The sequence below is a fragment of the Sander lucioperca genome, chromosome 10, assembly GCF_008315115.2.
Source record: "Sander lucioperca isolate FBNREF2018 chromosome 10, SLUC_FBN_1.2, whole genome shotgun sequence".
NCBI classification, from domain to species: Eukaryota; Metazoa; Chordata; class Actinopteri; order Perciformes; family Percidae; genus Sander; species Sander lucioperca.
In genome coordinates, this window is record NC_050182.1 from 6632843 (window position 1) to 6660770 (window position 27928).

Here is a 27928-nt window from a genome sequence, read left to right on the forward strand (position 1 = left end):
TGGGACCATTGGGCTGTGGGAACATAGGGCTGTGGGAACATAGGGCTGTGGGACCATTGGGCTGTGGGACCATTGGGCTGTGGGAACATAGGGCTGTGGGAACATAGGGCTGTGGGACCATTATACGGACACTTGGTTAGGTGCCTTTGGCGTTTGTTTTGACGCTAAAAGTCTCCTTTAGCGCCATATCTAAACGCACTGGGTCGGGACTCTTGGCGTCACTTTTTGACGCTCTGGGTCGCGACGTATGTTTAACTGACATGAGTCACAAGAACGGGACAGTTAGGTTTAGGAAAAGACGTTGGGTGGGGCTATAAAATGTACGTTTTCAGTGACACACGGGACAAGAAAGGGACACGATCCCCGGTCTCCTGGGGGAAAGTCCTGTGTTGTTTGATCATAACCAAACCCACCAGACTCCATGTAAATAATCAGTACTTTTATCATCGTTAAACACACTTCATTCAAGGTCGACAGAAACAAAATAAAACTCTCAAAAGCCATCTTGGTTCATCTTTCCACTGTTCCAACAATCACCACTCTGGTTTGGTAGAAATAATCCCTTAATTCACCCATTTACATGTGAAAATATATAATATGCTGGCTCTATACACACTAAAAGTCCTGATTATTTACATGGAGTCTGGTGTAGTTTGGTGATGGTGATGGTGATTTCGGGGCTGTTTCATGTTAAACTAAAAGGATCTTACTCTTTAACAAAAAGGTCTATCTCTGTAGGGATCCTTTCATAATGTTGTCAGACACTTAGAATAATAATCTGAGTCTGTCAGCGACAAAAACAGAACTTTTAGTGGACGCTAAGTGATGCTGAACATTTGTCCTGTAGGGTCACATTGCAGCTCGGTTCACAGCTGCCGTTTACAGCGTTCTCGCTCAATACTGGAACAAGTTCAAAGATTTTTGTTCACATCAGTCACTTAGACACCATGCATGGGGGAAATAGGGTCCCATGTTGAAAAGAAAACAAAATTACCCTTTAACCCTCCTGTTGTCTTCGGGTCAAATTTGACCCATTTTCAAAAAAATGTCAATAGGCTATCATAACTTTGGGTTTCTTTCAACCAAATTGCCAAAAATGAACATGAATGGTTCCATCTAACGCTCTTCTCAAGTAAAATGAAGGATCAGTACACTACTTTCATTGAATTTGGGATGTTTTATTCAATTTTATAGCATATTTCTGCTTTTTAAACTAAAAAATTAGGTTTAGTGTCCATGAACTCCAAGGATAAGTGCAATGTTCCCTGTCAGTGTTTTCCTTCCTGTGCTCATTTTAACTCCTTTATGGGTGTGGGCTGTAAATCTGTTAATCTTTTCTGCAGATGTCTGGTTGTTTCCACCAGGTTTAAAGTAATCCATTATTGACGTTTTGCTCCACTCTGCAGGCTTCTAACAGACTCACATCATTGCTTGGAGATTTCCCCCGAGTGACCAATCACGTCCCAATGCCAGGAAGTCATCACAGCAGTTTATACTCTTTAAATTTTCATGTCTCCCTCCGATGTTTGGCTCCCAATGAAGAGACTTTCTTATTATGCCACATTTAATTTAAGACTGGAAGTAAACAGCTATAAAAAGAACATGTAACATGCATGTGAAATTCATGTTTGCACGTGTAACATGTGACTTCATTCCCTGTGATGACATGCGCTGTTTCAATGTGATGCAAAATGTGTTTTATCTGTGAAAATGAATGTGAAATTTTCACATTTGATGTCTTAAATTTTTATATTAAATGTCTGAAAATCAGGATTTTTTTGTCACTTTTATATTTTCTTATATACGTGTTACATTCATTCTTATTCATTGCAATACTGTCTACACAAATGTATTTATTATAGGCCTATAATTATACTACTTCACTCATGTTTTATTAGTTATATCTTAGCCCGAACATCTTAAAGTGCTCATATTATGCTCATTTTCAGGTTCATAATTGTATTTAGAGGTTATATCAGAATAGGTTTACATGGTTTAATTTTCAAAAAACACCATATTTTTGTTGTACTGCACATTGCTGCAGCTCCTCTTTTCACCCTGTGTTCAGGTCTCTGTTTTAGCTACAGAGTGAGACCTCTCACTGCTGGAACATCTTTGTTGGGAGTCGCACATGCTCAGTAGCTAGGTAAGGACTACTAGCCAGTCAGAAGCAGAGTATGAGGGCATGTCCTGACAGTACCTAGGTAAGGACTACTAGCCAGTCAGAAGCAGAGTATGAGGGCGTGCCCTGACAGTAGCTAGGTAAGGACTACTAGCCAGTCAGAAGCAGAGTATGAGGGCGTGCTCTGACAGTAGCTAGGTAAGGACTACTAGCCAGTCAGAAGCAGAGTATGAGGGCGTGCCCTGACAGTACCTGGGTAAGGACTACTAGCCAGTCAGAAGCAGAGTATGAGGGCGTGCTCTGACAGTAGCTAGGTAAGGACTACTAGCCAGTCAGAAGCAGAGTATGAGGGCGTGCCCTGACAGTACCTGGGTAAGGACTACTAGCCAGTCAGAAGCAGAGTATGAGGGCGTGCTCTGACAGTAGCTAGGTAAGGACTACTAGCCAGTCAGAAGCAGAGTATGAGGGCGTGTCCTGACAGTACCTGGGTAAGGACTACTAGCCAGTCAGAAGCAGAGTATGAGGGCGTGCCCTGACAGTATCTAGGTAAGGACTACTAGCCAGTCAGAAGCAGAGTATGAGGGCGTGCCCTGACAGTACCTAGGTAAGGACTACTAGCCAGTCAGAAGCAGAGTATGAGGGCGTGTCCTGACAGTACCTAGGTAAGGACTACTAGACACAAACAAAAGATATATAACACAACAAAGGAAAGGGAATAAGCCCAAAAGCATAATATGAGCACTTCAACTTGCACTATTTTCTTAGGCTCAGATTTAGTTTTAACTTGTGTGTTTTGTGTTTTATTTCTAGTTATTTAATGAGTACTTTGGATCGACGACATTTACTAGATAATCGGCGCTACATCCGACGGCAGGATGTCCCTCGCCCTGTTTGTTTTTGTTTCGGGAAACAAAAACAAACTTCGAACTAGCAAGCTACACGCTGACAATGTCAAGTTTAGAAGAACATGAGGATGGTGCAACAAGGCAGGCCTGCTCGGTTCTTTCAGGGAATGATTGTAAAGATTTACAAAGAATATGTTGAGGGCATTTCCTCTCTAACTGGGACGTTTTGGGGACTGATTGGTGGGATTGCTGTAGACAAAGATACACTGCAAAGAGCCAATGAGTTTAACCATGTATCAGCTAATTTAAATAGCTCACGTTACTGTATTGCGTCAACAGTTAACTTCATTTAATATTGTATGTGGAGTTTTCTTTTGCGGGGTGCAAATGTTCCACCAAAACAAGTTCCTTCCTGAGACTATTTAGCAGAGCCGCCATCACTGCGTCTGGAGCTTAGCGCCGCCCAAGACGATTGCGATTGGTTTAAAGCAGGGGTCTCCAACAAGTAGCTTGCAAGCTACCGGTAGCTTGCGAGCAGGTTTCCAGTAGCTTGCCAATAGGTTGACAAACTGAGACCCAAAATGATCCCTATATTAAAAGTGAGGTAGCTAACTTTGTGGGCCATCAAAGTGTTAAGTGGTAATGTTTTCTTGGACCCTGATGGGAATATTTTCAGTACGGTAGCTAACGTTGTGGGCTAAAAGATGTATAAAATAGGCACGAACCTTGACATGAAGTGAAGATTTTTCATAAGCTTTGGGTATTGCAATTTCATACGAGTACAAACAGTAGCTTCATTCAGCTTATGTGTGTTATGTAAATAAATGAAGGCGATGTAGTAGCTCTTGGCAACTTTAGTTTTTTTTAAAGTAGCCCTTAGATAAAGAAAGGTTGGAGATCCCTGGTTTAAAGAAATGTAAACAACCCAGAGCGTTTTTTTTTCCTCCTATCCCAGAATGCATCTGTGGTAGCCAGACCTTCCTCCACAGCTCTGTGGAGATAGAGCTGGCAGTGTGAGACTAATTAATGAGCATTGTTGGAGGTGCCTGAGATTTTCATTGCGGCTACAAAGGACTCCTTCTATTACTGTTGTGCACATGACAAATAAAGAACCTTCAAGTGTAGTTTATTTAGATTTAATCCCACACCGTCCTGCTGCCACAAATCACTAGAGCACCATAATGTGGATTAATCCGCCGCTGAAATTAGTCCCCAACAAATGCACTTTCTGTTTGTTTGATAAAACCTACAGTGAGCAGCTTGTTTTAGGAAATAACTGATGAGACAATATATTTATGAGGTGTTTTTAAAAGATCACATTGTGGTTTTGGCTCTGCTCTCAGAGTAGAGCTGCAAATATTAATCTTCTGTACTTTCCCCACTTGTCCACCAGATGCCCTCAGGGTCTTCTGCCCTTTGAACGTATCCTGCTTCTGCTCCACTCTGCACACCTGAACCTAATTCCCTCATTATGCCCCAGGCAGTTGTGTAGTCTAATGTATTGTAGTGGGTATACTGTACTGTGTATATATATATATATATATATATATATATATATATATATATATAGGCCAGAATCTTCCTTTGGGGGGGGCATATTATAGTGGGGGGTCTGGGTGTCCTCCCCAAGTGAAGTTTTGAGCATCAACAACTTAATTTCCTGTATTCGGATACACTTGTATGCACCAATTTACGGTGGAAATACCTTTATTTATCACGCAGACTACACCGCTGGCCCCAGGTTGTCAGTGTTGCAGCTAGTGGTGTAGTGGTGATACTGCAAAATTTGGCACTTACACAGACACAGACAGCCAGGTCGCCTCTTTGATGAAACTGCGGCAGCGCATACTGGAGAGAAACTAAAACTAAAGTATCGATCTCATTACACTGGTATTGATCAATATCAATACCAACGTTGGTATCGATATGATCGATATTTGGATCGATCCGCCCACCGCTATAGTTGCAGCATGCCAAAGTGTTTCAGCGATTCCTGTCAGTATCCTGCTTCTGTTCCTGTTGTGTACATCTGCCTGTTGCAGGGGGACAGACTGTTCAGGAGGATTTTAACCCTTGTGTTGTCTTCCATTTGACCGTGCACTTGAAAAACAACGCTTTCTCTGACGTTTTTGTCTCTTTTTTCGACAATGATTTTGGTGCTTTTTACGACGTTTAGCGCTTCTTTTCACTATATATATATATATATATATATATATATATATATATATATATATATATATATATAAATATAATGGTGCTTTTTACGACGTTTAGCGCTTCTTTTCACTATATATATATATATATATATATATGTTTGTTTAAGTTTAAGTTTGTAAGTTTATTTGATTAGGACAATGCACATTAATCAACATTTCTGTAAATGCGCCAGTGTTAGCCAGTCGGCTAATTTTCAACTGTAGTCCTACTTACCTTTTTATTACCTAATTTTATATATATATATATATATATATATATATATATATATATATATATATATCCACCACTAACACTAACTTACTACTAGTTTTGCACTTTTTTTAAATTCATGGTCAATAAACCTCATTAATAGGAAATTATACCTAATAATTGAGTTAAAAAAAAAGCAAAACGTTCAGTGAGGATACTGTTTAGAAACATTTAAAAAAAATAATGAAATGCTAAAAAACTTGAATAAAACACCCAAAATTCAATGAAAGTAGAGATCCGATCTTTTGTTGTACTTGCGAAGCGCGCTGTATGGAATCATCCATCCATGTTATTTTTGGGTAATTATAATTATTACAAATAGTTAAAAAGAGACCCATATTTCTGATATAGACATTTTGAAAGTGGGTCAAATTTGACCCGAAGACAACACAAAAGTTCCTCTCTCATTTGTCTCACTAAATCGCTGATTCCAAGCAGCCTATATTTAATTTATTATTGATGGAAACACTGGCTACGTTTACATGCACACCAATATTCCACCATTATTCTGAATATGACAATATTCAGAATATGATACAAGTCATGTAAACAGCAGATTCCGGTTGGATATTCCCAATAAGGCCTTTTTCCGAACATAGCATTTTCCGATTAAGACGTGTGATATTCTGGTATTATTCAGATTTTAGAAGCATTCTTTGGACGTCTATACAGGACATTCAGAATCTGCGTCTCAATCCGGATTTTTACTGCAGTTTGTGACAGTTTACGGCTTATGGTCAGCTCTGCGCGCTGCTATGGTTACTGTACACACATACCAAGCAGCCGACAGTTTGCAGGGCTGCGGTCGAATTGCTCGGCCAAGAGAAAAGAAGGAGAAACACAGCTATAGTTAAACATTATCAAATACTTGGATATCAACAGGTTTTTGGATATGAGCCAACCTTTTTCAAGAAGCTGGTTGAAGGAATGAAAGAGGGAGGCTGTGTTCACACGCTCCAACAAGTCCTCCACCGCTGGAACACTTCCTGTTTTGCACGGCTACATGTAAACAGGAATATTAGAGCAATATTCTCTTTCATCAGCCATGGAAACAGCTTAGTCGGAATATCATCTTTTCGGCAAAAACCGGAATATTATGTGCAAGTAAACGTAGTCATTGACATTTCCATAAACCGTGCCACACAGTTTAACTGCTGCATCTTGCCCCAAATGGGGACCCCTGCTAACATTTTGACTGGCCACACAGAGGTGGAGCATGCCAATGAACCAAGTATGTGGTATCAAGCGACTTTAAGTCCTTGAAAAGCGCTATACAAATTCAATTTCAATTATTATTATTAAGGTCATCGATATGCAACAACACAAGACATTTTTCACGTCTGAATAAATTACTCAAAGGGACGTAGGAACTATTTTGTGGGACTGGGTGCTGCAAATATGTGTGTGGGTTTGTGTGGCTGTGTTTTTACACAAAGTCCCTGTAATTCAACCACCCTGCCTACATGTGTCAGCATTGGTTCCTTTTCTTTGTTGCCTATCCGTGAATTGTGACACTCAATTTTGGGTTTTAGTTAAATTTTTATAGGTGGTCCTTCAGGACGATCTAGTGATGTTTTAAGGTGTGGCACGTTCAATCTCAAAACGGTGTGCACCATTTTTATCTCGCACAACAGAGAATGGACCCACAAATGCACGACTCGGGTGAGTAAAATACAATGGTTTTATTAGCAGCAACAGTGTCCAGTAAACGACAGGCAAAGGGAAATCCGAAAAAAAATGGTCAAAATCCAAGGGAAAACAAGAACTCAGGAATACAGGACACAGGGAAAAAACGCTCGAAGGCTGAACACACGGAAACAGGCGATCTCGCACCGGAGTAAAGGAAAGCCTGAACTTAAATACACAAGACAGGGCGGACAATGAGACACAGGTGCAACACATAAGAGCAGGGACAGGTAATCACATAGGCGGGAAAGCAGAAGACAGGAAGTAAAACAAGACATAACATGGGAGAACGGAGAGACTACAAAATAAAACAGGAAATGGAAAGCTACAACAGAAACCCACAATCGTGACAGTTTTGCTGCGGTTTCCGTGTTGAACGGCATTATTCTTCGGAACGGTGCGCAACGGGCTTTGAGATATGTTTTCTCTCGTTTGGTGGGTGTGTCTCTTGTTTATTGGCTGCGTCACAGGTGATACCCAATCAGCAGAGACGTGTCTGTAAACTCGTGGTCATAAAAAGGCAGCGCGCTGGCGCACACAACAGGGTGCTCAACGCACCCCCGTTTCAGTCATGTTTTCTGTCGTTTGTTGGGTGTGTCAGTGGTGATACACAATCAGCAGCGACATGTATGTAACCTCCTTTATAAAAAGGCAGTGCAGAGAGGCAACGAGCTAATGTGTTTTAGAGGGGTGAGACGTCCTTTTTCTCTGAAGCGTCACATGAATTTGTCAGCTGTTTGGGCGGAGTTAGCAACTCCTTCAGCTGCACGTCTTCCAGGAAGGCTGCTCTCTGTTTCCTCGCCTATAGCTCCTCAATGATCCCTCCTCGGTCCTCGGGGCAGAAATAAGAGCTTTGGGAGGAGGGAGAGAACCCCTGAGGAATTTCTAGGAGTTATTAAAGGACTACTTTGGCCTTTTTGAGAAACTGGCTTTCTCGCAGAGTTAGATGCTCAGATTGATGAAGCTACTGAAGCTACAGCTAGCAGATTATTGACATTATGTGTTTATCATGGCAAATGTGAATGTTTTATCAGATGTTTGTCCTGAATCAAACCATAAAACATCCTTTGTAGGCCACCCAGTCTTGTTAGAAGCAGTCTTTCATGTTGTCTTTCCTTCTTCTTTTTAAATTGTGTGTTTACATTTGTTTTTATTGATCTGAGGAATGCTTGTATAGGGAACAGCCGTGATGGGAACAAGATCATTTTCAACCTGCACACTGATGGAATAGATAACACTGCAGCTATAAAATGTAACAGCTGGAAAACGTAAGAGGTGGCAAAGGGACTGAACAAAGGTGGGCAACTTGGGCAGTTGGTGGCATATAGATCAGAGAAGTGCATTAGTGGCCTTAAGGTTGGCAATATCCCCCCGGTGGTGGGATGACGCAAACATTCAACCTGATCTCACTCCCAACTCGTAAAATACGGATGCTTGGGCAGTGGCTGTCAGCGTCAGATATGACGCAAAAATCTCCCTTCAGCATGTGTGTAGAACAGGGTAGAGCAGCAGCTACGCGGCGCTGGAAGATGGCGTAGTATTAAGAGAGACAACGGTAGAGAGTAGGAAATACGAAATTGGTGGTGGACGGGTCAAACAACACTGTCCCGTTCTTCTTTACCTAAACCCAACTGTCCCGTTCTTCTTTACCTAAACCCAACCGTCCCGTTCTTTACCTAAACCCAACCGTCCCGTTCTAATTTACCTAAACCCAACCGTCCCGTTCTTCTTTACCTAAACCCAACCGTCCCGTTCTTCTTTACTTAAACCCAACCGTCCCGTTCTTTACCTAAACCCAACCGTCCCGTTCTTCTTTACTTAAACCCAACCGTCCCGTTCTTCTTTACCTAAACCCAACCGTCCCGTTCTTCTTTACTTAAACCCAACCGTCCCGTTCTTCTTTACTTAAACCCAACCGTCCCGTTCTTCTTTACCTAAACCCAACGGTCCCATTCTTCTTTACCTAAACCCAACCGTCCCGTTCTTCTTTACCTAAACCCAACTGTCCCGTTCTTTACCTAAACCCAACCGTCCCGTTCTTCTTTACCTAAACCCAACTGTCCCGTTCTTTACCTAAACCCAACCTTCCCGTTCTTTACCTAAACCCAACTGTCCCGTTCTTCTTTACCTAAACCCAACTGTCCCGTTCTTCTTTACCTAAACTCAACCGTCCCGTTCTTCTTTACCTAAACCCAACTGTCCCGTTCTTCTTTACCTAAACCCAACTGTCCCGTTCTTCTTTACCTAAACTCAACCGTCCTGTTCTTCTTTACCTAAACCCAACTGTCCCGTTCTTCTTTACCTAAACCCAACTGTCCCGTTCTTCTTTACCTAAACCCAACTGTCCCGTTCTTCTTTACCTAAACCCAACTGTCCCGTTCTTCTTTACCTAAACCCAACCGTCCCATTCTTGTCCTGCATGTCACGTAAACGTACCTTTTATGAGCCCACCCACGATTTGTTCCTTAAACTAACTGCGTCAAAAGTGACGGTAATAAAGCATGTTTAGATTTTACGCTAAAGGAGACTTTTAGCGTCAATAAAAACAGCCAAAGGCACATTTGACCTAATCACAGCTGGCCTGGCAACCCAAAGGCATAGATTTCATTTCAACATTGTTTTTATGTTGCACATGCTGCACTCAATCCATTCAACCTCTTTTTTTGTATTATGTTAAACAGCTATATTTTGTATACACTGTTTCTGTATGTATTCTTTATTTCAAAATAATGTTCAATATGTTTGTTTGTTTATGTAGAAATAAAATGTCTTTATTTGTAGCCACTAGCAAGTAGCCTTCTTTGTCCTAAACATTTTTTTAAATAAACCTGTTTGAGGAAAATCCTGCATCTGTTGCATGTATTGACGTATAGAGGAGTCTCATTAATATATTAACCCTTTTATTTTTTAATGTTCTGTAGGTTTAAATTACTCGGGTCAACTTAAGATGTTTAATTTGAATTTGAGAGAGGTTTTTACAAATCTAGCCTGTTTCCCTCCCAAAGTGTAACAGATTGATGCATCTCCACGAATCATCTTAAAGGGTTAAATCTCCCCCCCATCGTAGTTTGACAAAAATAGGGGCCCCCAAACAGCATCTTGCATAGGGCCTGCCAAAAGCTAGAAACGGCCCTGGTACTATGCCATAATTATAGTAATCATAATCATAGTACCTAATCACTATGCCATGCACTGTAAACATTTTAACTGTAAATTTACAATTGGCAGCAGCTTCGCCAGTAATCTACTGTTTATCTACAGTATGCTTACTGTTTTAAATTTTAAGGTATTTTACTGTAAATAGACAGTTTCTTACCGTATTATTTGAATTTACAGTAATATACTGGCTGCAGTGTTATTTCCGCTTTTTCCTTTATTTTCCCAAGATGCATTGGTGTTAACAGTAAACACCTGTAATCTGGAACATTTGCAAATAGTGCTGCAATATAATTTTTTTCTCCCAGAATGCACTGCCATTTACAGTATGATCCTGTATAACATTAAAGCAGTAAGATACTGTGATTTTAGCTGTAAATTTACATCAAAGGTTTACAGCGTGTAGTTCTTGTGGTAAGTCCTTTAGGTGCTTTTGTTGATCATTGAGGAGTTATTATCAAATCATAAGAGTTATCTCAGGAAACTTTACATATAGAGTTAGGTCTAGACCACTCTATAATTTACAGAGACCCAACAATTTCCCCCCACATGCAAGCATTTGGTGTGACAGTGGCGAAGAAAAACATCCTTTTAGGCAGAAACCTCAGACAGACCCAGGCTCTTTGTGGGCGCCATCTGTCGCTGCCGGTTTAGACACAGACACTGATACAGATATGATATAGGGCCCTATTTTAACTATATAAGCACACGGCGTGAAGCGCATGGCACAGGTGCGTTTAGGGCGTTTCCAAATCCACTTTTGCTAGTTTGACAGCGGAAAAAAGGGTCCGTGCGCCGGGCGCATGGTTCTAAAGGGTTGTACTTAGTATCTTCATTAATCAGAGGCGTGTTTTGGGCGTAACATGCAATCAACCAATCAGAGATCATCTCCCATTCCCTTTAAAAGCCAGGCGCGTTTGGACCTTGGAGCATTTCTATTATGATGGAGGATTTGCACCGTAATATTTTTATTTGTAATCTTCTGCATGTGTGTGTGCTGCTCAGTGGCGCAACTACCCAGTGTCAGAGGGGTATGCAGCAACAATTGTGCCCCCCCCCCCAAAAAAAAGTGCCGGACATCATCATGTGTGGGATTTAAATAATAAAGGTTTATTTTAAAGTATATCAGCGACAGTAACGGTTACCCAGTTGCCCTTGGCAACTAAATTGTGACAATTGGAAACCTAATCATCACCCCTGGTTGAGGTGATTTGAGTGGTGAGTGGCTTTCCATCTCTGCCTGCACTATTTCTTCCCCCAAAAAGGACACAGTGAATAGGTTGGTCAACAGAACTTCAAACCATACTGGACATTTAGTGTTGTGTGGTCTAACTAATAGAACTCCTACCTGATGTCATCACTGGTCTCATCTCTACCTGATGCCCTCGCCGACCTCATGTCTGTCACATTCACTCCTTGCCTGTGTGCTTCTCCATTAAGACATACTGTCAAACAAACATGTAATAGATTTTTCATTAGTTTTTCCATATCAATAATATTAAGAAATTAATCTGTTGGTATCAAGTGGCTCCCCCTACACTTCCACCTAAAGTTATCCTTACCTGTTGCCTTCCCCTGTCTTTCCTGATCCACCATCCTCACACCTGAATGAAATGAACTCACTGTTAAATATAGCAGCCTAAATTCAATTCTTAAATCAGCCTAGTGATGGCATCAGATAAGACAACTATTATGCAGTAAGGTTGTGCTGCTGTTGAAATTACATTTACATTTTGTATTTTAAATATTTATATATTTTTTTCATATTTATTTATTTTTCTTCTTGTCATTTATTGTGCATGCTATCTTATATTTACCAGTTATTTGACCTTAAGAAAATTGAGATATGTCATGCATGGGATTGGTACCATAGGGTTTAACCAAAATCTAAATGTAGCTATCAGCAGCATTGGTTTGCATTAAGCTAGCCGTGAACTCCACTTTAGCTGCTAGTGTTAGCAAACACTAGCTAGTCTGACAACAGTCTGTTAACATGAATATTTGCAAGCCTCCAAGTTTGGTAGCAAATCTATGCATGATTCCATGGTAAACCCCCATTTGGCTGCTACATTCCCAGTGTTAGCAAACACTAGCTAGTCTGTTAACATGAATATTTGCAAGCCTCCAAGCACTGACGTCACACTTTAAATCCTACCTGTTGCCTCTCACCATCCACTTATTTAACTGCTGTCACATCCCTGGACATGTCATCTCCTTTTCCCTCTGTCTTTTTCTATTTTTAGCCCCAACCGCTGTTTTGCTTTGCTCTTTTTCCATAGACGGCAACTTACTACTTGTACGTTCGTACCTGCTCACTCAGCGCCCACCGGCTCCCCGCTCCCTCCATCTCCCTCTTCTGTCAACATTCTATGATGGGGCGGCTACTCTAGCCTGTTAGTCCTGTAAAATGTTATATAATAACATTGAGGAAATGCAGAAATGATTTAGAAATGCACAACAGCAGCTACATAATGAAAATACCAAAAAAAGATTTTTTTTTTTTTTTAACCATCGCTTTGGCACCCCCCATGGTGCTACGCCCCTATGCGCCACATATAGCGTATACACACTTTTTGCGCCACTGGTGCTGCTGTGCGTCCCTGTGTGTGTAACAAGCATAGTGTGTGCGCGCTGTGCATAAGCCTAGGCGCATTTTACTAATTTGCTGTTAAAATAACAATGAAATGCTGCGTTATTGACTTTAGACCAGGTTTTTGTTGGTTAATGGCGCCATCACTTCCCGCTGCCTCAAGATAGCAATACGCCCAGAATGCACCTGAACACACCTCCCTGTAAGACCAGCACGCCCAGAATGCACCTGAACACACCTCCCTGTAAGACCAGCACGCCCAGAATGCACCTGAACACACCTCCCTGTAAGACCAGCACGCCCAGAATGCACCTGAACACACCTCCCTGTAAGACCAGCACGCCCATGGGCGCACAGATGGGCGCAGGTGCATTTGCTATTTAAACGACGATATATAGAGACTGCTCTTGTTTTTAATAGCCCAATTATTCGCCTACATCAGTGATTCTCATTTGATTTTATTCTTTGTATGTACTGTTATTTTGTGATTGTTCCTTCATGAATCTTGGGATTGTCTTCATTTCTTTTTATCCATGCTGAAATAAGCATGGATTGGAAAAGAGAGCTTTCTTTCAATGGCCCTCCCTGAATAAATAATGTTATAAGATAGATAGATGGATATCATATTAAAAGGTCAGTCTACATATTAATATAGGCTCTCTGCAGTATATCTAGCAGCCTCTTCCAGCCTCTAGCAGCGTGTTTCAGAGTCCTGCTCCATCCCTTTGCCCCCATTATGTTTCCCTGCCATTACATTTTATAGCTGTGTTATCTTTTCCATCAGTGCAGGTTAAGGATTACCTCATTCCCCTTTGCATGCATTCCTCAGATCAATGAAAACAAATGTAAACACACAATTTAAAAGGTGAGGAGGCCACTAGACAAACTGTTATCCTTCACAGATAACCCTGACCACCCTCTCCACCCCACGCTGGCTGTCGAACAGTGAAGCACTTTCTCCAAAAGGCTCCGACAGCTTCGATGTCGTACGGGAAATCGTGGTATGTCGTGGTAGGAAATCTTTCCTACCAAATGCCATAAAACTGTAGCCTACTACAGCATTTCACCACTGGGTGTGATATAAAACTCTCAATACCTCACAAATGACAATACTGCACTATAGTGCAACTTTCACACACATTTACTTACTATACTATCTGTCTGTTGGTCTGTGTCTGTCTGTCTGTCTGTGTGTCTGTCTGTGTCCGTATGTCTGCCTGTATCTGTCTCTCTGTCTGTGTGTGTGTGTCTGTCTGTCTGTCTGTCTGTCTGTGTGTCTGTCTGTCTGTCTGTCTGTCTGTCTGTCGGCCTGCCTGTCTGCCTGCCTGTGTGTTTTTCAGGTAGGCCATGCATTTAACGCTTTATGACGCACCGACACAACCTTTTTCAGTCCACTAACACACACACACACACACACACACACACACACACACACAAAAACTAGTTCACAAAAAAAACAGACTTATTATTGCCTGATTCTATCTATTATATCTATCTAGTTTGGACTTTATTGCCATATCAACATGATTGTTTGTGAATTTAGTTTTTCCAGTTAATTTGGCAGCGATAGGCTAAACTAAACTAAAATATTAGCCTATAATTCATTAGCCTCTCCTTTAACTTAGCCTATTTTCCTTCTGTCCTCTCTCCTTCCTATCTCTTCTACTCATCTCCGTCAATTGTTCCTCTCTTTCCACCTTTCACTTAGCACTTCCCTTCCTGTCTGCTCTCTCACTTTCCTCCCTCCTTCCCCTCCCCTCCTTCCTCCCTCCTTCCTCCCTCGCCGTCTCTCAGCTCTCCGCCCAGAGACAGACCACTCAGTCAGTCGGTCCGGTCTCTCAGTCCAACAACAACACCTACAGTTTATCACACGTTTATATTCACCTGCGGATGGATTTAAAAACGCGAACGCAATGGAGCCGAATCACCTGTAGGACCAGAAAGTAGGACACTCTTCTAAATTATGTTTCACGGACTTTACCTGCCGGAATTCATTTAATCTGAATTGCAATAACTGACCAGTTTGGTAAACGTCTCACTCATGGATTAATACCGTTTCAATGCAGCCTACTCTGCGTTTTCTGGACCACACAAAGGGGTGACAAGACGCTTAACTTGACAGTTGAAGACGATTAACGTAAGTTTGTGTGATGATGCACACGTTGGCTTTGTATCATATTGGTATTTGTTTTTGTTTTTATCTGTTTCCACCGACAATGACGCATTTTAAAACTTTCAAACGCGACTTTTCCTGAAGCTTACTTTCCTAAAGGACTGCTGTGAAAAATATTTAAAGACTAATATTTTATTTAAATCATTTTTCTGACTATAAAACGTGTAAAATCTGATTTCTTTGGAGATAAAAAAAAAAAGGATTTCACGGTTGCTGTCATAGTAACAGAACACCGGGCGCTGCTCACGCGCTTCCAGAGAAGGCACGATTTCGCGGGCATGGGTGGTTAGCTAGTTTAACACCTTTCTCTAATTTACAATCAACAAAAACTAAAAAAAAAACAAGATGAAGAGGAAACCAGTCACCCGCTGAGAGCTACAGAGAAGAAAGTTCATTTTTGTAAGTGATATCATTATATATTTGTATTGATTTACATTTGAGATGTTTGACCGCTGCACGTGCCTGTCCAGAGGGAATTGATGCTTTCAGAGCAGCATGTATTTCCATTACAAAAATGGCAATAAGTATGGAGGCTTGTTAGTGCCAGCATAAAATAGGCCTATGTCAAGACTGGAAGAACGTCTCTGAGCGGCGATACGGCTCTTCCGGTTAGCTTTTTACAATGGCGGAGCCCGATAGATACTGCTGGACCCAAGGGGGTAAGCGTCTGTCAACAACCCGTAGATCCTATGGCGCCATTTTGATGCTAACAAGCACTCACCCGCCGTTAGCATTCCATTGACTGCCATTCATTTTGACGTCACTTTGACAGAGAATAACTTTACATCTGAAGCGTTTAAAGACTCTATTTGTCCATTGTTTATTTCTAAAGAAACACGACAATGTATAAAAGGCTCCATTACCTTGTACCTCACGTTATGGCTCCGTAGCAGATGTTTTTGTAAAAATAGGCTAACGATTGGGTCATAACCACGAGACTTACTGTCTCATAGTAGAGGAATTACCGTATAGTACAGGAGAAGATCGCAGGCAGTTTTGACTTCCATTAGCTGTTTAAGTTTAATTACTAATGCTAACTAGCATTTTAGTGATCAATAATTAGCCTGTGTCTATGTTATCTCCTTACATATACCTACGCTCTCCGTCTCTGCTAGATTGGGAATGATTGAGATTTCTCTTGGCACAGCTACCAGAAGACTTCCAACTTTCAGACAGGTTGCTCACGTCACATCTACGTCTTCAAGCTCAGTTGGAGGCTGCTCAGTAACGCTCAGCCATCACCGGGAAAGATCTTCTAATATCCTTCACTGGTCTCCGTCCAGAGACACGGGATCTGTTGGTCCATTTTATATACTGTCTATGGCTGAACCAAGTCTCTCCGCAACCTGCCTGAAGTCACCTACAACGATGTGGTTCGGATTGTAAATCAAAGAAAAAAACATTTTGAAAACGGCAAAAAAAGCAAAAGTACAGTAGCAGAAACTTTCGTTTCACAATCACGTAGCTCGGGGTCAGTCTACCTCGGATGGTTTAGACATTATGGAATGGTTTAGACATTATAGCTGATAATCTAAATCCTTATGGAGAAAGGGACTGTTGACCAGAAGTCCTGATTCCCTACTCCGCGGTCCGGAAACAGGAAGTGTGACATAGATCTATGTTGATAACAATATAAACTAGAGCACTGTTTTCAAGCTCTTTTCAATAATGTTCCCCCTTTGAACAGTTTTGTTTTAAGACATGTACCCCCTAACCAGCGCGAATAATTTTTGGTAGAAAAAAAAAAGTCTCTATAAAGAGGAAGAATACAGCGATGTCAGCGATAGATTTACTAAACAACAGCCTTGGACCTGGACAACATTTAAATGCTGATTAAAAAAGGCGAAAAAACTTGGAAAAAGACGGTAGAAAGAAGGAGTTAAGGCAAGAATAGGTCGGAAATAGTAACAAAACTTCGAAAAAAGACGCAAACTTCAAAAAAGCAATAAAAACTTAGAAAACAAACAATAGAAAGAAGGAAGGCAACACTAGGGCGACAAAAGTGACAAATAGTCTAATTCCAAAAAGTGACAAACTTTGAAAAAAGACAAAAAAAGTAAGGAAGAAAGGCAAGAATAGGTCAAAATAAACGACAAAACCTTCAAAAACAGAGACAAAAACTTTGAAAAAGCGACAAACTTGGAAAAAAAAGGCAGTAGTTAGTTAGTTATGTGTTATTTCTGTGTCATGCCAAACATTTTGGCCCATCCCACATGGGATTACAAGACACCACAAATTTACTTTTTTAACAAACATCTTCCTGTCGCATATACAAATCATTCGGAGAAATACATGAATACAAATATATACATATACACATACATATATGTATATATAAACGTACACACACAAACAAATTCTCATCTACAATTCATCTCGATAAAGAGCTTTTTTCCTCTCCTCCCAAGCTTTATCTAGATAATTGGCTAATTTATGTTTATTATGTGAACAGCCATCTCAGTCTTTGAGCATCATCCATATTTACCAAGTCAATCTCTGCTTTTATCTTACTAAACAAAGAATCACGCTGTTCACAATAAAAAGGACAGTAGAAAACAAAATGGAACTCATTTTCTATATCATTCAAACAACAGATGATGGGACAGATCTGTTTTTCCTCTTCTACATTAACATGTCCTGTTTCAACAGGAAAAGGTAAAACCCCAGATCTCACTTGAGCACATAGAGATCTTTGCCTTTTTGACAAATTATATACAACATAATTCTCTGTGCCATGTTCTGGTTTTATTACAAAAATACGCAATTTTGGCTTAGCCCATATATCGTCAGCCCACTGCTTTTTGTCTTTAGCAAACACAGATTCTTTAAACAAACAGATATTCAGCTTTTCATTAAGAAACAACTCACCAAAACCATAGTTACAAAACAATTTGCATATGTCGTTAGACCAAGGACCAAGAATGTGTTTATCCCAGAGAAATATTTTCCTTGTCAACCTATTTGCGTCCATATCTAATAGACGATTCCATAACTGGGCCATACATATCTTCCAACGAGCCTCACATGATTCCCATCCCATGTCTCCCACTATCGACAATAAAATATTTGTGCACACCCAGAAAATATCTTATGGCACTATTTTGCACTAATTCACAATACACATATATTCCTAAGTCCTCTAACACCCACAATATAATCAAGTATAGGGCACACACAGGCTTGAAACAATTTAGAATAAGTTTGAACACTTATGTCTTTCAGATTCTTGCTTTTACCAATGATTCCTCCCAAAGCTCTACCTGCTGAATCAGCAAGAACCTTTACACCATTTCTGAAATTCACATGTTCATCAATATAGAAACCTAGATATTTATATGAGTCTACAATGTTCAGCTTGTGCGACCCAATTTTAAACTCATAAGTGCTGCGAGTAGTTAAAGGTTTTCTAAAGTGAATTATTTCCGTTTTCTTTCTATTGATAAACAATCTACATTTATTACTTATACTGTGTCATTGGTTGATTGTTGTTTTGAACTTTTCTGAAACATACAGTATTTCAGAAAAGTAAAAAAAACAAAACACATTTGAATGCATCTGCCAATACTGCCAATACATTTGCCAATTATTTTAAAATGGAAAATAATGCAGCAGAGTTTTGAGGACAGATTCTGCAACCTGAGGAAAAACAGCGGCCACAGATCACCTTCCTCGTTAACCCTTTCACTGCTGAATCCGATTGTTTGAAAGCCCCTTTAGTGACAGATGAGTGAGAGAGTTGCTTCGAGTGGCCACAACCGAGTTCAAGCAAGACCTGAAAAGGATTGTGGATAACAAAGACTGTCAGGTTTCCCACTGAGTCAATCTAAGTGAGAAAAAAAAGTATGAAAACTGCTATGTATTATGACTGTCATCAGATCTGGAAGACACTGTTGCTGTTGTAGTGTGGACGTGCATGTGTTGTGTGGCTTTTTGCTATGGTGCGTTTTTTTTTGTGGCTCTTTATACCTAACTGGTTGGCCACCCCTGGTCTATCGCGATATGTCGCAGCCTTTCGCGATATGTATATTGCGCCAGTTGATATCACGATGACGATAAAAAAACGATATATTGTGCAGCTCTAGTTTCACACATATCGTACCATACATCTGATGGAATTTCCACTTTTAGTTCCTTTTCCCACCTTGATTACAAATATAATGTTGCCCCTACATCCCATAATGCTTTCATAAAACAGAGAAATGACTTTAACGCAATTGCTATATGGCCTATATGCATTCATCATATATCTTATAACTGGATTGAATTCTTGCGAGTTCTCCATTTTCAATTCGTTGTTCTAGTAATCTCTAAATTTTATGTACCTAAATAAATCCCGATTGTGAAGGGAACATTTTCCTTTTAATGTTTGGAAAGTCTGTAATTCCTTGTTGTCCATTAATCGTACGTCACTGCCTTAATACCTTTTACTGCCCATTCCTTGAATATGGCATCATTAACTCCTGGCTTAAACTGGGTGTCAAAGGCTTTCCATCTAAGTACTCTCTGGTCTTTCCTCAGTTCGTCCATCAACTCTCACTGTGACACTGAAACACAGAAACTGAACTTGACATGAGATGGCGCAGTGCTGTACTGTACAGTTACAGTCACTGTAATCGCCTCACATCAGACACTAGAGTGGCACAAAAATTAAACATTAAACATCATGGCTATTCTCCACATAACCACTGTCCGAAATTAACTTTTGGACTCACTTTTACTGCCAATTCCTTGAATATGGCATCATTAACTCCTGGCTTAAACTGGGTGTCAAAGGCTATCCATGTACTGTAAGTACTCTCTGGTCTTTCCTTAGTTTTAGTTGCCTGACAAAGTTAAACCAGAACTCTCTAGAGCACTAGAAGTTTTTGGGCCCTATCTTGCACCCGGCGCAGTGCAAAGCCCGACACAAGTTTCTTTGCTAGTTTAAAACTGACGCAGTTGTCAATTTCCTGTCCAGCGCCCACGTCGTTTAAATAGCAAATGCACCTGTATCCATCTGTGGCCCATGGGCGTGCTGGTCTTACACGGAGGTGTGTTCAGGTGCATTCTGGGCGTATTGCTATCTTGAGGCAGCGGGAAGTGATTGCGCCATTGACCAACAAAAACCTGGCGCAGCATTTCATTGTTATTTTAACAGCAAATTAGTAAATTGCGCCAAGGCTTATGCACAGCGCGCACACACTATGCTTGTTACACACACAGGGATGCACAGCTTCACGCCGTGCGCTTAGATTGTTAAAATAGGGCCCACAGAGTCTATTTTACATTTGACTAATGAGGGGATTTGTTTTTCTCCTAACACTAACTGGATCTGATAGCCTTCAACGTATGTCTCAATTTCCTTCCATCTAGCAAAATAGTTGTCATCACTCCAAAGAAATAAGGGACTGAACTGAGCTGCATAAAAATAATCTTTGAGATTTGGGAGCGTCATTCCTCCTTTATGTTTGGCCAACTGAAGTGTTGCATATTTTATTCTAGGCTTCTTTCCATCCATCCATCTTCGTCCACTTATCTGGGGTCGGGTCACTCCAGCAGCAGCTCCAGCAGGGGACCCCAAACTTCCCTTTCCCGAGCCACATTAACCAGCTCTGACTGGGGGATCCTGAGGCTTTCCTAGGCCAGGGTGGAGATATAATCCCTCCACCTAGTCCTGGGTCTTCCCCGAGGCCTCCTCCCAGCTGGACGTCCCTCCACCTAGTCCTGGGTCTTCCCCGAGGCCTCCTCCCAGCTGGACTTCCCTCTACCTAGTCCTGGGTCTTCCCCGAGGCCTCCTCCCAGCTGGACGTGCCTGGAACACCTCCCTAGGGAGGCGCCCAGGGGGCATCCTTACCAGATGCCCAAACAACCTCGACTGGCTCCTTTCGATGCAAAGGAGCAGCGGCTCTGCTCCAAGCTCCTCACATACGACTGAGCGTCTCACCCGATCTCTAAGGGAGACGCCAGCCACCCTCCTGAGGAAACCCATTTGGGCTGCTTGTACCCTGGATCTCGTTCTTTTGGTCATGACCCAGCCTTCATGACCACAGGTGAGGGTAGGAACGAAGAACTTTGCCATCTGGCTCAGCTCTCTTTTTGTCACGACGGTGCGTCTTTCCATCCCAGACAAATCTAGAAATAAGCATGTCCCAGGTTAAGAACTGGTGTTGAGGGACCTCTACTGGCAAAGCTTGGAATATCCATCCATCCATCCATCTTCTTCCGCTTATCCGGTAACGGGTCGCGGGGTTAGCAGCTCCAGCAGGGGACCCCAAACTTCCCTTTCCCGAGCCACATTAACCAGCTCTGACTGGGGGATCTCGAGGCGTTCCCAGGCCAGGTTGGAGATATAATCCCTCCACCTAGTCCTGGGTCTTCCCCGAGGCCTCCTCCCAGCTGGACGTGCCTGGAACACCTCCCTAGGGAGGCGCCCAGGGGGCATCCTTACCAGATGCCCAAACCACCTCAACTGGCTCCTTTCAACGCGAAGGAGCAGCGGCTCTACTCCGAGTTCCTCAAGGATGACTGAGCTTCTCACCCTATCTCTAAGGGAGACGCCAGCCACCCTCCTGAGGAAACCCATTTCGGCCGCTTGTACCCTGGATCTCGTTCTTTCGGTCATGACCCAGCCTTCATGACCATAGGTGAGGGTAGGAACGAAAACTGACCGGTAGATTGAGAGCTTTGCCTTCTGGCTCAGCTCTCTTTTCGTCACAACGGTGCGATAGATTGAGTGTAATACCGCACCCGCTGCGCCGATTCTCCGACCAATCTCCCGCTCCATTGTCCCCTCACTCGCGAACAATACCCCAAGGTACTTGAACTCCTTCACTTGGGGTAAAGACTCATTCCCTACCTGGAGAAGGCACTCCATCGGTTTCCTGCTGAGAACCATGGCCTCCGATTTAGAGGTGCTGATCCTCATCCCAGCCGCTTCACACTCGGCTGCGAACCGATCCAGTGAGTGCTGAAGGTCACAGGCCGACGATGCCATCAGGACCACATCATCCGCAAAAAGCAGCGATGAGATCCCCAGCTCACCAAACTGCAACCCCTCTCCACCCCGACTACGCCTCGATATCCTGTCCATAAATACTACAAACAGGATTGGTGACAAAGCGCAGCCCTGGCGGAGGCCAACTCTCACCTGAAACGAGTCCGACTTACTGCCGAGAACCCGGACACAGCTCTCGCTTTGGTCGTACAGAGATTGGATGGCCCTGAGAAGGGACCCCCTCACCCCATACTCCCGCAGCACCTCCCACAGTATCTCCCGGGGGACCCGGTCATACGCCTTCTCCAGATCCACAAAGCACATATAGACCGGTTGGGCATACTCCCAGGCTCCCTCCAGGATCCTTGCGAGAGTAAAGATCTGGTCCGTTGTTCCACGACCAGGACGGAATCCGCATTGTTCCTCTTCAACCTGAGGTTCGACTATCGACCGAACCCTCCTTTCCAGCACCTTGGAGTAGACTTTACCGGGGAGGCTGAGAAGTGTGATACCCCTGTAATTGGCACACACCCTCTGGTCCCCCTTTTTGAAAAGGGGAACCACCACCCCGGTCTGCCACTCCTTAGGCACCGTCCCCGACTTCCACGCAATGTTGAAGAGGCGTGTCAACCAAGACAACCCCTCCACACCCAGAGCTTTAAGCATTTCTGGACGGATCTCATCAATCCCTGGGGCTTTGCCACTGTGGAGTTGTTTAACTACCTCAGCAACTTCCACCAGGGAAATTGACGACAATCCCCCATCATCCTCCAGCTCTGCCTCTACCATAGAGGGCGTATTAGTCGGATTTAGGAGTTCCTCAAAGTGCTCCTTCCACCGCCCTATTACCTCCTCAGTTGAGGTCAACAGTGTCCCATCCTTACTGTACACAGCTTGGATGGTTCCCCGCTTCCCCCTCCTGAGGTGGCGAACGGTTTTCCAGAAGCACCTTGGTGCCGACCGAAAGTCCTTCTCCATGTCTTCTCCGAACTTTTCCCACACCCGCTGCTTTGCCTCTTTCACGGCAGAGGCTGCAGCCCTTCGGGCCCTTCGGTACCTTGCAACTGCCTCCGGAGTCCTCTGGGATAACATATCCCGGAAAGACTCCTTCTTCAGTCGGACGGCTTCCCTGACCACCGGTGTCCACCACGGTGTTCGTGGGTTACCGCCCCTTGAGGCATCTAAGACCACAGCTCCCCGCCGCAGCTTCAGCAATGGAAACTTTGAACATTGTCCACTCAGGTTCAATGCCCCCAGCCTCCACAGGGATGCACGAAAAGCTCCGCCGGAGGTGTGAGTTGAAAGTCTGTCGGACAGGGGCCTCCTCCAGACGTTCCCAATTTACCCACACTACCCGTTTGGGCTTACCAGGTCTGTCCAGAGTCTTCCCACACCCTCTGACCCAACTCACCACCAGATGGTGATCAGTTGACAGTTCTGCCCCTCTCTTCACCCGAGTGTCCAAAACATACGGCCTCAGATCAGTTGAAACGATTATAAAATCGATCATTGACCTTTGGCCTAGGGTGCTCTGGTACCAAGTACACTTATGAGCATCCCTATGTTCGAACATGGTGTTCGTTATAGACAATCCATGACTAGCACAGAAGTCCAACAACAAACAACCACTCTGGTTTAGATCAGGGAGGCCGTTCCTCCCAATCACGCCTCTCCATGTGTCTCCATCATTTCCCACGTGCGCGTTGAAGTCCCCCAGCAGAACTATGGAGTCCCCCACTGGAGCCCCATACAGGACTCCATTCAAGGTCTCCAAGAAGGCCGAATACTCCGAGCTCTTGTTTGGTGCATACGCACAAACAACAGTCAGAGTTTTCCCCCCCACAACCCGCAGGCGTAGGGAGGCGACCCTCTCGTCCACCGGGGTAAACTCCAACGTAGCGGCGCTCAGCCGGGGGCTTGTGAGTATCCCCACACCCGCCCGGCGCCTCACACCCATGGCAACTCCGGAGAAGAAAAGAGTCCAACCCCTATCCAGGAGTATGGTTCCAGAACCGAGACTGTGCGTAGAGGTAAGCCCCACCAGATCCAACTGGTAGCGCTCCACCTCCCGCACAAGTTCCGGCTCCTTCCCCCACAGAGAGGTGACGTTCCAAGTCCCCAGAGCCAGCGTCTGCTGCCCGGGTCTGGTCCGTCGAGGCCCCTGACCTTCACTGCCACCCATGTGGCAGCGCACCCGACCCCAGCGGTTCCTCCCACAGGTGGTGGGCCCATGGGTTGGAGAGAGAGGTGCCACGTAGCTTTTTCGGGCTGTGCCCGGCCGGGCTCCGTGGCAAACCCGGCCACCAGGCGCTCGCTGACGGGCCCTCCATCTGGGCCTGGCTCCAGACGGGGGCCCCGGGCTTCCTCCGGGCAGGGTCACTCCATCTCTACCTCGTTGGAATAGATATAGCAATCTAGGTAAAATGTTCATCTTAATTAGGCAAATCTTACTGCTAAAATCCAATGGGTGGGTGGACCATCTTTCAATATCTTTTGTAATATTTCGGTTAATTGAATTATAGTTTGCCTCATATAATTTTTTTAGATTTTTAACTACTTTCACCCCTAAATACTTTATTGATTCCATATCCCATATTACATCATATCTTATTTCCTTTGAAGGATTATAATTGAATGACAGAAGTTGTGGCTTTGTAATATGTATTTTATAACCAACATTATAACTAAAATCCTCTAGGATTTCCATCAGTATAGGTAAGGAGGTCTCATGGTCCATCAAATGAACCAAAATATCGTCCGCAAATAAACTAATCAAGTGATCTTTGTGTCCAATTTCAATGCCTCGTATTTTATCATGTTGGCGAATTTCCTGGGCCGTGGGTTCAATATAAAACGCAAATAGTGCGGGACTGAGACAACAACCTTGTCTAGTGCCTCTCTCCAATGTGATAAATGGAGACAATGATCCATTGACTTTTATTCTTGCTGTTGGTTGTTGATAAAGTGTTCTAATGATCCCTACTGATCCCTACCCGACTGATTCGTTAAAGCCCAATCTATTCAAAGTTTGATATAGAAAATGCCAATTAACCCTATCAAAAGCCTTTTCGGCTTAGCCTAAGTGCGTAACTTTTTGATATTAATGAACGTCCGTTACATTCAAGCCATTGCCAAATGAATTGTTACAAAGCTAATTAAGACTATCAGCTCCACACAACTCTCTCTGGATTTCTCAGTATGGCTATGTTCAGAAGATTGTGGCGTCAGGTGACTTTCCTGCGCAGAAACTCGAATGAAGATAATGACCTCTTCTGAAGAGTCCATCATGTTTTTTTAATCTTCCGTGTCCTCCGTGGCTACTAGCAACTGTGACCGGCAATTTCCACTGGATGCGGAACGTCTGCGGAACGTCTCCGGAACGTCGACGGAGTCATTAGGTTTCCATTAAAGTCAATGTGTGTATTTCCACTGACTGCACAACGTCTGCGTCCCGACTCCGTCCCAGCTCCGTCAGTCCGCAGCCCTCCGGAGCAGATACGCAGAGCTTCTATTTTTGACGGACGACGGAGAGCTCCGCAGCAATTCAGCACAATTCAGATTGTGCGGGACAGGAAGTCGAGCACAGAAACTTACTAGAAAGAAAGTTACTTTTCAAAATAAAATTCACCGTGCTCACGGCGAGTCATATTTCCCTGCACTACACCTTGAAAACACAGCACAGAGTTGTTTCCCCTCTACTCCTCTGGATGGAAACAAACTGTTGTTGGCTTTGTGGTTCTGTTTATAGAAACTACATCCTGTTATATCGCGCGAACATACGTGAACTCCGAGATCTCGTGGTCGGCTGGCCACAGCCGTTATGCAACAAATCCGGACCTGGTGGGTATTGACGGACGGCGGAGCACGTAGCCGTTCCGCAGCGGAGCCGGTCCGCAGACGTTCTGCATCCTGTGGAAATCCACGGTGAGGAGGTGGGTGGGGCGGGGGGGGGGGGGGGGGCTTGTATCATGTGGATGCAACAACAGTGTTGTTGTCATTGCTTAGAATTCCTCACGGGGTTGACAGACATTACGCACTCTAGCTTTAATGTCCCATGGCGGTCCACCCGAAGGGGAGGGACCGTGGTTTGAATATGTCAGCTTTATTCATGACATATTTCTTGGATGCATCATTTTCAAAACAGACTGAAGTTGCAACGATCGATTAGTCGATTATAGTCGACTGCCAGAAAAATAATCTCCCAGCTATTTTGATAATCGATTCATCTTTAAAGGAATTTTTCATGCAAAAATAGCAAACAAATGCTGTTTTTTAGCCTCTCAAATATGGAGATTTTCTTGCTTTTCTCTGTTTTCTATAATGTTAAACTGAATATCTTTTAGGTTTTGGACAAGACAAGATATTTGAAGACATCACCTTGGACTTTTTTTTTTTTTTACTACTTTCTGACATTTTATAAAACAAATGATAAACCGATTAATCAAGAAAATTAACGGCAGATTAATCCATAATGAGAATAATCGTTACTTTCTGCCCTGAAACAGACTTTACAAAACTCATCACTCAGGTAATGTAGCTAAGTCTGTTATGAAAGTGTCTTTAAAGGTCCAACGTGTGAGAATTTCTCCCATCTAGCGTTGAGATCATATATCACAATCAACTCTCTCGCACCACGCAGTTCAAAGTCCGTATTACAGCTACGGTAGCCTTCACGCTTCAAAAAGACGGTCTCTTGCTCTTTTCAACATCCTTTTTCTTTTTCTGGGCGAAGAAGAAGACTCCTGTTCCTGAAATTTGGATTTTAAATACGTGTGGTCCTCCATGTTTCCTTCTTCAAACTTGCCGAGGCCGGGAAGTGACGATACCCATTAGCAGCATTAGCAGCACCTGTGAGTTTATCATGTGACAGAGAAAACGTGAAAGGTGGAGCAGTATGTCCTGTATGTCCCTTACCGGCTAACGTATTTCAAGATGGAGCATGAATATGGAGCGTCTACCCCAGTTCATGCAAACGCAAATGTAAATTTTCAAGCCAAAAGGAATACTTGGAATTGATGGTGGTGGTAAATATTCATGAAAAAAGGACAAGTTTGTGAACAGGCAACACAGATTTTGATAATGAACAACTAAACATGTTACACACTGGACCTTTAAATCTTGTTATTTAGGTGGTTCTCAAATGTTGGAGCCAGTATTTTAATGTTGACAATGTGTTTTCCCCCACTCTGAGATGTTCGGCTGCACTTGAGAAAACACTCATCAGTCAGGGTTTTCCCCGCCATTATAAGGTTAAGGTGCAGCACCCGAGCCGTTTTGGGCGGCACCTAAACCAAATGAATGTAACTATAAGATTTTTCTCAGATCTAATGACTGTAGTTGGAATTCTTTAGCTTTCAGTTTAGTCTTTAAGCTTTTTGAGTGTTATTTATGTATGATCTGCTTTCGCTTTTTGTACCGTTTAAGACACAGATATGGTGATAATAACGGTCCAAAATGATGTGAAAAAGCCACAAAGAGACACAAACCGACTACAAAGAGACACAAAAAGGAGCACAGAGACCCAAAACAACCCCAAAGGAAAAAGAAAGGACCAAAAAGAGACACAACATGACTACAAAGAGACACAAAATCCCACAATGAGACAGAATGTACGGGGAAGTTGCTTTTTTTTTAAATTGAAAAAGGTACATTTTCTTGAGGAAGGATGGCTAGAACCCCCCCGCCAAATACAAGCACCTAAGTCTTTTACAAAGCTAGGGAAAACACTCATCATATTCAGCGTAATATTTTACCTGAGGTGGGCAGAGCTGACAGGAAAATTGTCCTCTCATTATCCAGCTTCGGGGAGTTTTTCTCCCACGACTAAGCGTGGCCCCAAACTCACAAAGGCCTCTCAGGACTGACGTGGACGAAATGATTACGGTGAATTGGACCTTGACAAAGCAAAGCAAGTCTC

The 27928-nt window shown here is 43.0% G+C and overlaps 1 protein-coding gene and 1 long non-coding RNA gene across 2 annotated transcripts in view; one reads left to right on the top strand and one right to left on the bottom strand.

The window, feature by feature from the left end:
* Positions 1–7130: 7130 nt before the first annotated feature.
* Positions 7131–27550, bottom strand: LOC116064653. The gene is made up of 3 exons (XR_004108576.1): positions 27540–27550; positions 24331–24335; positions 7131–7259 (listed from the first exon to the last, which is right to left on the bottom strand). It is a non-coding gene; the product is annotated as an uncharacterized LOC116064653 (long non-coding RNA).
* The window catches only part of LOC116064632 (atrial natriuretic peptide receptor 1-like), a 124633-nt gene continuing 111374 nt past the window's right edge, over positions 14670–27928 (top strand). The window contains exon 1 of the mRNA XM_031319823.2: positions 14670–15002. The gene's annotated coding sequence lies outside the window, so the exon portion shown is untranslated. The remainder of the gene's footprint in view (positions 15003–27928) is intronic.